Genomic DNA, 12861 nt, shown 5'->3' on the forward strand with positions numbered 1-12861 from the left:
CTGATCAACTCATACTTTTTTGTAAGGAACCATCTATCATAAAAATCGGTCGAAAGTATAAAATTATTAAAATTTAGGTATATCTTTCCACTTTTTTGGGCAACTGTTGCATGACGGGTAGATCTAGTTATGTTTAGTTTGGGATTTTCAGATCTATCAACATTTGACGATTCAATTATTCGTGCTGCTACCTGCGCCAATGGATTAGGACCTGTTCGAATAATTTTCTTCAGGGAGTGCATGTGATTCTCAAAAGGGTAGGCAGAGAAAGTAGGCAATGGTCCGAATCTTTCAACTTCGTCCACAATATGGCACAAGTTATGGATATTGCTTGTGATAAACTCAGTCCCATATAAGGACTTGAAGTTCTCTACAAAATCTGTAAGTAACGATCGGGCTACCGGGAGAAGATTTGCGTGGCTTTCCACAGAACAAATCCGTACCGCACAGAAAAGCAGTAAGAAGTGATCATAGAATTTTTCTGGGAGAAAATCCTTTAGCACAACTATACCTACGTAGTTCAAAAAATTCCGGTACTCCAAGCCTTTCCAGAGCGAGACAAACTCTAATGACCTCATTTGCCGATGGATTTCAGAAGGAAATTTAACGCTTACTAGGTACTCAGATATTTCAGTTTTTTGTGCAGTGCTCCATTTTGCCTTCAATGATAACGACCCTGTTCGCCAACCGGTTAACAGTTTTTTCATCACTCCTAACTCCAGTAAGTGCAAAGAATCTCCTACAATTATGTCCTGAATCATATCTAAAGGTAGCTTCACTAGTGGTGTGTATACTCGTTGATGGTCGGAGTATTCCATTGATCGAAATTTTGCATCGGTTCTAAGAGGTGCTGTTAGTTCAGGATAGGTCATGGTCCTGGACAACATGCTGTATCGTCCCTTGGTTGTACACTTTAGACACCCGTACTTCCCATTAAAGCTTATCACTCCCTTGATGAATGATCTGGCGGGGGTGTCACAAATAAAACAGCGGATTGCAATAGTTAATTGGCATCCGTTGATAGAAACACCCGATTGCATCAGTGACATGAGTTCCTCAACGAAAGCGTTCATAAACTCATTAACGTCTTTCGGTTTCCCATTGCCATAAAAAATTCCCACAGCAAAAGGAGCAATTTCTGGGAATTCGTAGATGTTACACAATATTGGCCAGAAATTTTTGGTGGTGCTTTTGTAGATTGGTAAGCCATCTATGTTGACATTTAACGAAATAGACATGGAGGACGACATGTCTCGAAAAATCCTCTTGAGACACGATTCAAGACCTTGGTGCCAATACTGTCCATTCTCCTTCATTGGAATCAGGTCTATATTTCTGGGGGTACGCATAATAGACCTGGGATCTTTTGGCAGATTCAGTCCTAAGTTTGAGTTAAGGACGTCGATTAGAGATTTCATAGCCAACTGTGGAATGTGATGTTCGACGGCCCATTTCCGGATGTCTGTAATAAGGTTCTGTTCACCTGAAAATTATTATATTTATCATTGAGGTTCTTGTTATTTTTCAATTGGTCTACCTTCATTTCTATTAGTGCCATCAATGATGGGTTGGCTATTAGCGATATTTGATTGGTGGTTCGCATTGTCGGCAGAAGATATGACCGGATTTTCTTCAGCAGAATGGTCAACGTTTAGGACTCGGTGTTCTGCCGGAGTCGATGATGCCACTTTCTTATAGCGGTCCCGATACTTTCGCAGTAGCCTACTATATGTGCCACTTTTCTTAGCTTTAATAAGTTTGCTCTTTAGAATTACTTTATACATTTTTGTGCGATAAATTACAGAAACAAACAATAAGCTAATTATGTACGACTGCAGGCACAACTTTATTACGATGGGTTTTTTGCAGTATTAGGATAGTAAATTTGCATAGCATCTTCTAAAAAAATGTCAGTCGGATTGATTTCACGTGCCCATGAGGTACCGTAATATACATCTTTATTATTGCAAAACATAATTTGAAATATACAACAGTACGATTTTGTTCGTAGAGCAAAATTTAATCATATTTAATCACATATTTAAGACTTTGGTTTCACTTGGTTTCAAAATCATATATACTTATATATGACGCTGATTTGAGACCCATTCTTGTACGATTTGATAATTGCATTGTTATACGATATGTGGTTATCTGGGTATGCCCCGATGGGTGTCCATTTCGCCCCGTACCTTTCCTGTCAGCCCAAAAAAACACACGATTTAAAATTCGTTATTTCTTCACAATAAAGACATTCTACCTGCTGTAAATGATTGAAATACGTAGGAAATAAGCTAAAGTTGTAAGCCAACTGATAATATGTTAAGGTTTTTTTTCGTTATACAGGTCTAACGTATTCATTTGCTTAGGGTGTCCTTTATGCCCCTAATACCCCTATATACTACGTGCATAGTATTACAATTTCTAGGGATTAGTGGTGACTGTGAGTACTGTTATGATTCCGGCGGGTGCGTCTAAATTAAGAAAATTTTTATTTGGTAACATAGGATAGCCTTTATGTCCGTAATATATTCAAATATATAACATTTTTTAGCTGATCCAACCACTGATTCCACTAAGCGGTGCCTTGGATACGACACCGATGCACTATGGGGCGGCTCTATACAAACAGGTGGCCAAAAATATTTTCGACAATTTCATAATGTCTTGCTCCTATTCGTAGGGCTTATGCCTGAAAAATATGAAAAGCATGTTGAACAGGTTGTTTAACACGACAGTTTCAAACAGCATGAAATTATAAGGGCGCTGCATACTTTTAGGCGTTTAAGGATTTCTGTTTCTATTTCTGTGTGTTGTCTGTTATATGGTGGTTATATGGTGGTATTCAGTCTGTTCAGCGTTTGGCAGAAGACGGTGTGAAATGCCAAAAAAAGAGTTTGAAATGCAAGTTTGATAATACTTAGGTTCCTGGTATGCGTTTCTTTACGTTTCGGCAATGTTTCTTGTCATCTTCAAAGGACCGTTCTACATATACAAAAAAAGTTTCGCAAAGTTTCGCTTCGAGACTACTTCTATGTCTTTGTTTAGAATCCCTGGGTGATTCATTTCATTTATTTAGTTAACATCAAAATCATGATAATACTGAATCAACAATTTGCCGCCACGCATACCAGGAACCTACATATTATCGAACTTGCATCAACCTAAAATCTTTTTCCATAGGGTTTCTGCTTATGGTCTTACCTTTCATAAAAGCCTTTGTTCAAAATATTCTATCGGTAAAAATTGAAATAAATCAAGTTTGAAGATTTTCTATCAAATGAGGTATATTCAGAGCATAATTTTGTATATCATCCCGAACTGCAAACAACAAGGCATCGTGCGTGACCTGTCACATACCCGATGGTCTCTTCTTAGTTTTATAAACATTATATTCACTTGTCATTTCTCCGGCATCTGTGTTATATGATCAGCCCAAGGGGGTCTGCCGTGGTTAATTAGTTCATTTTTTTTCTATTTTGTGGGCTTCGTGGTCATGCGGTTAGTGGTAGTAAACGTTTAGGTGTATATGTAGTAAGTCATGGAGTGAGACTCGGAAAAAAAAACTTTCCGTGAAACGAAAAATTCCTAACTAGCTTCTGTGTGTTGTCTGTTATATGGTGGTTATATGGTGGAATTCAGTCTGTTCAGCGTTTGGCAGAAGACGGTGTGAAATGCCAAAAAAAGAGTTTGAAATGCAAGTTTGATAATACTTAGGTTCCTGGTATGCGTTTCTTTACGTTTCGGCAATGTTTCTTGTCATCTTCAAAGGAAAAATCTTTGTTCGTTCTGTGTCTGTTGAACTAACCAAATGATTTGTTGAAAGAGTTTGTTGACTGCTTAGCCGAAAAATTCAACATTCAGTGCATCCAAAGAGTCGAACACTCAAACTGCCAGTTATACGATACGTTTATCAAAGCCTCCTCCAGAATCCCAATGTTAAGTACTTGGCGATTTACAATTTCGGATTTCGGCTTAAGCAGTCTTCTTAGCGTTGATTGTTTCTTATCTTCGCCGACGTTTCGGTCCTCGGATCGGACCTTCTTCAGGGCTCGATAATAATCAACTGGTCAATTTATAAAAGCTTTTTAATAAAAACGGCCACAGCATGTTGAAACCCCATATTCGGAATTCATATTGTGTATGACACCTTGATTTGATTCTATTTCGCACCATGATCATATATTACACCATCATTGTAGCGACCTAAGCCAGCTCTCAGATACATGAGCTTAGCATATCGCCTGCAAGATCTCCAAGTACTCAGTAGCAAAAAAACCGAGCCGAGTTTTCCTCCCAAAATCCGTCAAGTTCAATCTTTTGTAACTTTGGCAATTATCAATATTTTTGAGTGAAAATTGCACCACTTCATCATCATTTTATATTGACAATCTATGGTCAAAATTTCAAATTAATAGAAATTTCATATTTTGAAGAAATCCGTATTTTAGTGAAAAATTGAAGTAGCTTTATGAAAATTTCACTGCAGCGTCAGAAAATATAGGATCCAATAACTCCGTAATGGTTGAGATTTGACCATATGCGTAGAACATTTTTTTTCATCAAATATCATCCTTAATCACCCCCTAAAATATTCTGGGTAAGGAACCCAACACCCTGTATACACCTAAACGTTTACCACCACTAACCGTATGACCACGAAGCCCACAAAATAGAAAAAAAAATGAACTAATTAACCACGGCAGATCCCCTTGGGCTGATCATATAACACAGATGCCGGAGAAATGACAAGTGAATATAATGTTTATAATACTAAGAAGAGACCAACGTGTATGTGACAGGTCACGCACGATGCCTTGTAGTTTGCAGTTCGGGATGATATACAAAATTATGCTCTGAATATACCTCATTTGATAGAAAATCTTCAAACTTGATTTATTTCAATTTTTACCGATAGAATATTTTGAACAAAGGCTTTTATGAAAGGTGAGACCATAAGCAGAAACCCCATGTAAAAATATTTTAGGTTCATGCAAGTTCGATAATATGTAGGTTCCTGGTATGCGTGGCGGCAAATTGTTGATTCAGTATTATCATGATTTTGATGTTAACTAAATAAATGAAATGAATCACCCAGGGATTCTAAACAAAGACATAGAAGTAGTCTCGAAGCGAAACTTTGCGAAACTTTTTTTGTATATGTAGAACGGTCTGTATGGAGAGAATTTGATTTTTTTAATGTGGTTTCATTGATAAGTTTTACAATCAACATTTCTACGTCTGATACGTCATTCGAAAGGTTTATAAGCAAGCTTTTTAAAACTACTTTAAAAGTATGACATTTTTCATTTAAGCAAAAGATATGTAAAGTTGAACATTTCATTTGTTTTACCAAAAATCGGCAATGGTCTCATTCTGCTACCAATATCTCAATAAGTATAGGGATTAGCAAACTGTGTTCTAAAATTTTATAATGTCCAGACGATTTGCGACTATCAATTCAAAATGGCCTCAGTGTTTATAATTTGATCAAAGGGTACATGAAATACTTTTAATTTAAAAAATATCAAAGAAAGCTTGTAGAAGGTGGGCTGTTGAAAAAAAAATAATGTGATCGATCAATTGTATAAAAAAGAGGGCAACTTTACACGTTTTATTCTTGGTGTTTTGGTGTAGTGACATGTTAGGGTCTTAACTATTACCACTTCACCAAATAATTAAATAATGATTTTCCGCAACACAATTTCGTCAAATCTTCAACAAAAAACATGACTTTCTCATCGGCACAGTACCTAACAAGAAACCAAGAAATAAATGAATTCAGTGTCATGTCTCTGGCAGTTGAATGTCGTCAGAGTGGTGGTTTGAAACCCCATCCACCAACGCAACCACCATTTTCCCCATCTCCACAGCAGTGTCATCATTGCCATCATTGGATCGAAATGTGTCACCAACCGTTCGTTCCCTATCGCATACCTATCAACGATAAAGACGACAACGGTACGGGAACCTCAAGACTCACTTCACACCGGTGTAGGAATACTGCCTCGTTTGAAGCATCGACACGTCCCATCTAAAAACCTACGTTCCCAGGTAGGTATGCATAGCGATACCTTCCCACAGAGCTCGAAGAACGAAGAGCACCTATTTTGTGCTTCATTGGGAATCCTTGACGAGGCCACGTTTTCCCGTGTTCTCTGCGTGCATCGTTAGATTTGTATCACAATTAAACTACCATTCCGCACCCTTTGCAAGCGAACAGAACAGTCCCATATGCATATGCCGGCAGGTGTGATTTGAGCCGTTCAAGTGTTGCGTGTCCACCCGCTACCAAGGGAAACCGATCGTGTGAATTTTCGGTTAGAGCACTTCATCGAGTGCTCGGCTTCTTTGTTCCTAGCTGAAAGAACGGATACTTTGCTGATGCGGTTTGGCTGCAGAGCACAAGACTAGGGGCGGGGGATGTTTTTTTGATTAGAAGATCAAGACCAGATTGCTCTCGTCGCACTTGACTACATCGTCATTAGTGCGAAAGCTAGAATCTGAGACGAGGTTTCAGGCAGTGTTCGTTTAGTTTGGATACCAAGCGAATAAAGTCGTTGCAGGCAGTGCTTTAGACACATTCATTTAGGAAAATGGAATTAACTGCAGAGGAACGTTGGGGAATATGTTGAGACATGCAGGAAGCAGATTCGTTTAGGATGCGAAGAAAATTTTCTTGTCCCTAATTAAACTTTTCCGCCAATTTATTCATTTGGTATGGAAATTTGATGTTCTGGCGTCCCGGAACAATAATTTGATTAATTATTCATTATTGATTCCGAACGGGAAGGCCAATGAATGTCACTAAAGTTTTGATTATTTTGATGGTAGAACTTTTTTGTGCCGGTAGTTTATCGAATCCCGAGTGGTTGCCACACAAAACGAGATGTTGAAGGGAAGCCCGTATTGAAGTTGTTGTTGAAACAGAAGCATACCTAATGGCTTTGGAGACGTTTATATAATGTATGGATTAAAAATCTTAAACTTCATCTTCAGTCTGCATAATTTCCCTTAATCAATCTCGAGCAGTTTGACTACTTTTCTTCTGAAATGCTTAGAACGCATTGTCAATCATCACATCCGTGATGTTCATCTGGCCAACGTGCCTTTTCATGTGAACCAACATGCTTACCAATCTGGAAAGATCACTGTGACTCTTACACAACCTAGACAACTAGAACTCGTATAAAAATGCATAGATTTCATCATATTATCGCTAAGATACCTCACAATCACATAAATGTAAACTCTAAGTACAACCAAAGTGTGAAATTCACCGTAATAAACGACAATTTAATGCCCCTTTGTGATGCTCAAAACTGAATCGCAAAACTACACCAGCAAACTCGCAAAATAACATTCGAAATCGCATGTTACGATTTTTGCGACTTTCATCTTGTTATGACATCTCTACTCGCATTAGTGTGTCAATTAACTTGCACAAATGCATAAACAAATTTGTTTATGTATACATACAAACTCACATAAGCGAGAATCGGTTATGCGTATATAATGTGATTTGAAAGATGATAAAAAAGATAACAAGTCGCTGTCTGACTGTGGTTGCTGTATGGATTCGTTGTAAAAGTGCAAAAACCATTTGATTGTGAATTATTTGTGTTAATAAATTTCTCACAGCCATTTGAGTGCCCGTGGAGATCTGATTGAGAAGAGTTCCAACCTGACCCAGGAAGGAAAAAAAAAACTACAGACTTCCAGTTCAGCAGCGGGTAGTTCGCCAAATTGCTCCTTACTTGGGATTCACGGGTAGGTAGTAAGTTTTAAGGAGAACATTGAGATGAGTTAGAATGTCATCACGACTTATCAACTTGTTTCACAAGAATTATGTGGTGTCAAGTTTAAGGTACCGGTTGTCAATCCTAAAGTAATAAGTTCGACACTGGGGGTGACATGAGTTGCTATTTTTTTTTTTGCTTTAATAAAACAAGTCGCATAATGTGATTGGTTACGTCGCAATATAGTACACGTCGTAACTCGCAGATAATATTGCCTCAACTCATATAGGACAACATTGTTCTGTCAATGCACGCATATCGCCTCCACTTTTGCATGCATAAAGCATATTTGCTGCACTTAATGTGACGAAACTTTTACGGTTAGTTGCACGTACAACAAGGTCATAAACTTCGATTGACGTATGAATTGGTTGTCTGGGAAGGTTGTGCACGATATAGAGAAAGCACTCACTCAAAAGCTATCTTGTTTGGGCGTTTTCTTAGATATCGAGGGATCTTTTGACGACGTGCCTTCCGATACCATATTGGACAGACGCTCCATGGTGTTACAGCGCGAACAAAAAATTTTTCTTCCCATATAAACAATGTTACGAAGGGGTGGGTGGGTGTCAAAAAAGGCCAATTTTGGCGTTATGACATTTGTGAATGAACCCATAAAGTTACCTCGTTCCTACTGGCCAATTGGGTTGTTTAGGGGTACCCGGATTATTTCATAATCGGATTCTCCGTCCCAAAATTAGTCTAAATCCAAAATTTCATAATTTTTGGAGTCCAGGAACTATTTTTTAAATGCATTTAAAGTTTGTATGGGGAAATTTTTTTGTTCGGGTCGAACTGTCATTTTAGCGATTGAACTGTCATTCTATCCACGAAAGTTAAAACTGTTTTGTTAATATGACCTTCAAAACAAAGGTATTGGAATCCAATAAATTGACGTAATACTCAGAAAAATGAGCTCTTTCGCTTAGGCTATAGAAAATAGCAATATTTTATTCATTAAACAACCCAATTGCTTCAGAGAAATAATGCATTCCCACACTAGCTTTGATTGACACGTGAAAGCTTTTAGCGCATTTAGAGCCGCCTGACTGTCCGAAAAAATACAGATCTTGGCAAATCTATAATTTCTTTTCAGACAAATGTTGGCACACTCTAGAATGGCTTGAACTTCCGCTTGAAATACAGTGGGACTGCATCCCATTGGTATAGCCTTACTGATACCTTCGGGTAGTTGAAAGTTGAAAGATGGTGTCTCCAATATGGCCTATCGGTATATCCAAGTAAAACATCTATTGTTATTTTCACGGAATGGCGAAAATGGATACAAGTCATGGGACTGTAAAGGCCATGGTAAAGGTCCTAGAAGGAGCAAGCTGTTTAAGCGATGTGGAGGTGAAGGCCATAAGGTACAAGGGTGAATGAATCCTCCCAAGTGTTTGATTTGTTCCGGGAAATCCGCAAACAGCCTGCACCCAACGGGAGGCTCAAGGTTTCCGACCTTCAGAAGAGCCACAAGTCACAAGCCACAAGTCACAGAGCCGGTAACGCAGCTCAATCTGAGTCACTGCTGCAGCCCATCAACTGCTCTGTCAAGCAGTCGCTGAGAGGGGTTTGGATATCACCATCCATATCGAGTACTCACCGGTAATTACAACAGGGTCGTGCATGGGTCCGAAAAAATGGCGGCGATATGGACGATGGGTATTAACCTCCTATGAGATAGTATCTAATACTTACAAGGGCTTTGAGTTCGCCAAGGTAAACGGAGTTTCCTTTTGCAGCTGCTATGTACCTCCACGGTGGTCGATCGAGAAGATCACGCAGATTCACGACAGGACTGTATGCTGTCAGGGCGAAGGCTGGTGTTAATAACGGTTGACTTCTTTACTTGGCTCGTTGAATGGGGAAGCCGTTTCACGAGCATGCGGGGTGAGATCCTGTTAGAGACACAGGCCATGTTAGATGTCGAACTGACTAATGTCGGTACCAAAAGTACCTTTAGCCCGAACGGAGCGAAGTCGATCATTCATGTTACATGTTGTAGTCCTGATCGAAGTAGGTCGAACTGAAGGGCATGGGCAGACTATGTCTACACTCACAGCGATCACCTGGTGGTTCGCAACAATATCGACTACAGCAACAGAAGGCAGCGGGTAGAGGACGAGGCGACTAGGCTAGAGCCAAGCCCTCGCAGGTGAAAGACTTCATATTTCAACAATGAGCTATTCAGAATGGCGCTCCGCCGTGAACGAAACTTATTCAGTTAAAGTGGTGACCAGCTGGCAGCGGTTCTCTCGTGCGCATGTGATGTCACCAAGGGAATAGAAGTTCACTGTTCGTTCGTTCGTTCGTTCGTTCGTTCGTTCGTTCGTTCGTTCGATCAGGTTAAGGCCGGGATGGCCTCTACTGTACATAGTAGCCGTCTCCATTCCACTCGGTGCATGGCTGTTTGTCTCCAGTAGGGTCCGCAGATCGTTCTCCACTTGGTCGACCCATCTAGCTCGCTGCGCTCCACGTCTTCTTGTACCGGTCGGATGACTCTCGAGAACCATTTTAGTCGGGTTGCTATCCGACATCCTGATGACGTGACCCGCCCACCGTAGCCTCTCGATTTTCGCGGTATGGACGATGGTTGGTTCTCCCAGCAGCTGATGCAGCACGTGGTTCATTCGCCTTCTCCAAGTCCCGTCTTCCATCTGCACTCCGCCGTAGATGGTACGCAACACCTTCCGTTCGAAAACTCCAAGGGCGCGTTGGTCCTCTGCACGTAGGGTCCATGTTTTGTGCCCATAGAGGACGACCGATCTAATCAGCGATTTATAGATGGTTAACGTCGTGTTACGGCAAACTTTATTCGATCGTAGAGTTCTGCGGAGTCCAAAGTAAGCACGATTGCCTGCCATAATGCGCCTCTGAATTTCTCTGCTGGTGTCGTTGTCGGCAGTCACCTGTGAGCCCAAGTACACGAATTCTTCAACCGCCTCGATTTCATCAACGTCGATATAAATTCGGGGTGGCGGGCGCGGTGATTCCTCCCTGGAGCCCTTTGCCATTATGAACTTTGTTTTCGATACATTAATGACTAATCCGATTCGCCTGGCTTCACTCTTAAGTCGGATGTACGTTTCCGCCATCGTCTCGAATTTACGAGCAATAATATCAATATCATCAGCGAAACCAAGCATCTGAACGGACTTCGTGAAAATCATTCTATTCGTGTTAGCTGGTAGTGCAACCTGGGCACTGTTGCTAGATTGAGGAGGTACGACCCGAGCATCTGTTTACCAAGCAGGTGCGGCTCATACAGCATCAGAACTGGCACGATGGCCCTCCGGAGAGACAGGAGTGTTGGCGTAGGCCCAATAAGCCACCCGTAAAAATCCGCATTGCGAAAATAGGAGAAAATACGACTCGATACAATCGGCAAAGACCCACGCGACGAAATAAGGACTACGATTAGAAACTTGGAACATGGAATTGCAAGTCACTTGGTTTTGCAGGATGTGACATAATAATCTACGACGAACTACATACCCGCAACTTCGACATCGTGGCGTTGCAGGAACTTTATTGGACTGGACAGAAAGTGTGGAAAAGCGGGCATCCAGCGGCTACCTTTTACCAAAGCTGTGACACCACCAATGAACTGGGAACAGGATTTATAGTGTTGGGCAAGATGCGACAACGTGTGATCGGGTGGCAGCCGATCAACGCAAGGATGTGCATGTTAAGAGCTAAAGGCCGTTTCTTCAACTACATCATCATCAACGTCCACTGCCCACACGTAGGGAGACCTTATGACGAGAAAGAAGCGTTCTACGCGCAGTTAGAGCAAACATATGATGGTTGCTCGCCGCGTGACGTGAAAATCGTTGTCGGCGACATGAACGCGCAGGTAGGAAGGGGGGAAATGTACCGACCGTTAATCGGGCGAAACAGCCTGCACGCCGTATCGAATGATAACGGCCAGCGATGCGTAAACTTTGCAGCCTCCCGTGGTATGGTAGTCCGAAGCACCTTCTTCCCCCGCAAAGAGGTCCACAAAGCCACCTGGAGATCACCCGACCATCAAACAGAAAACCAAATCGACCACGTTCTAATCGACGATAAATTCTTCTCGGATATAGCCAATGTCCGCACATACCGCAGTGCGAATATAGATTCGGATCACTACTTAGTCGCTGTATGCATGCGCTCAAAACTTTCGACAGTTATCACCACGCGTCGAAGTCGAACGCCGCGGCTCAACATCGAGCAGCTGCGTAACGTAGAAGTGGCTCAAGACTACGCGCAGCAGTAAGCAGTGGCCATACCAACGGAAGAGCAGCTTGGCGCAGCTACACTTGAAGATGGCTGGAGGCACATCCGATCCGCCATAGGTAGTACCTCGGCTACAGCACTAGGCTTCGCGACTCAGAACCGCAGAAATGACTGGTACGACGGCGAATATGAGCAGTTGAAAAACGAGAAGAATGCAGCATGGGCGAGAATGCTGCAACACCGTACGAGAGCGAATGAGTCACGTTACAGACAGGCGCGGAACAGGCAGAACTCAGTCTTCCGGATGAAGAAGCGCCAGCAGGAAGAACGAGATCGCGAAGCGATGGAAGTGCTGTACCGCGCTAAGGACACACGAAAGTTCTACGAGAAGCTGAACCGCTCGCGCAGAGGCTTTGTGTCACAAGCCGGCATGTGCCGAGATAATCACGGGAATATTCTCACGAGCGAGCGTGAGGTGGTCGAGAGGTGGCGGCAGCATTACCATGAGCACCTCAATGGCGACGTTGCAAGTACCGAAGGTGGCGTGGTAACAGATCTAGGAGTATGTGCCCAGGACGAAAGACTTCCGGCCCCTGACCTTCAAGAGATTGAGGAGGAGGTTGGCCGGTTGAAAAACAACAAAGCCGCTGGAGCAGATCAACTACCAAGCGAGCTTCTAAAATACGGTGGAGAAGCACTGGTGAGAGCACTACACTGGGTCATTACCAAGATTTGGGAGGAGGAAGTATTACCGGACGAATGGATGGAAGGTATCGTGTGTCCCATCTACAAAAAGGGCGACAAGTTGGATTGCGGGAACTACCGCGCGATCACACTACTC

The 12861-nt window shown here is 41.9% G+C and overlaps 1 protein-coding gene across 4 annotated transcripts in view; it reads right to left on the reverse strand.

Moving 5' to 3' along the window:
• The window catches only part of LOC109423252 (hemicentin-2), a 759984-nt gene that overhangs the window by 384651 nt on the left and 362472 nt on the right, over positions 1-12861 (reverse strand). The window lies entirely within an intron of this gene.

This window comes from Aedes albopictus, chromosome 1 (genome assembly GCF_035046485.1).
Source record: "Aedes albopictus strain Foshan chromosome 1, AalbF5, whole genome shotgun sequence".
NCBI lineage: Eukaryota > Metazoa > Arthropoda > Insecta > Diptera > Culicidae > Aedes > Aedes albopictus.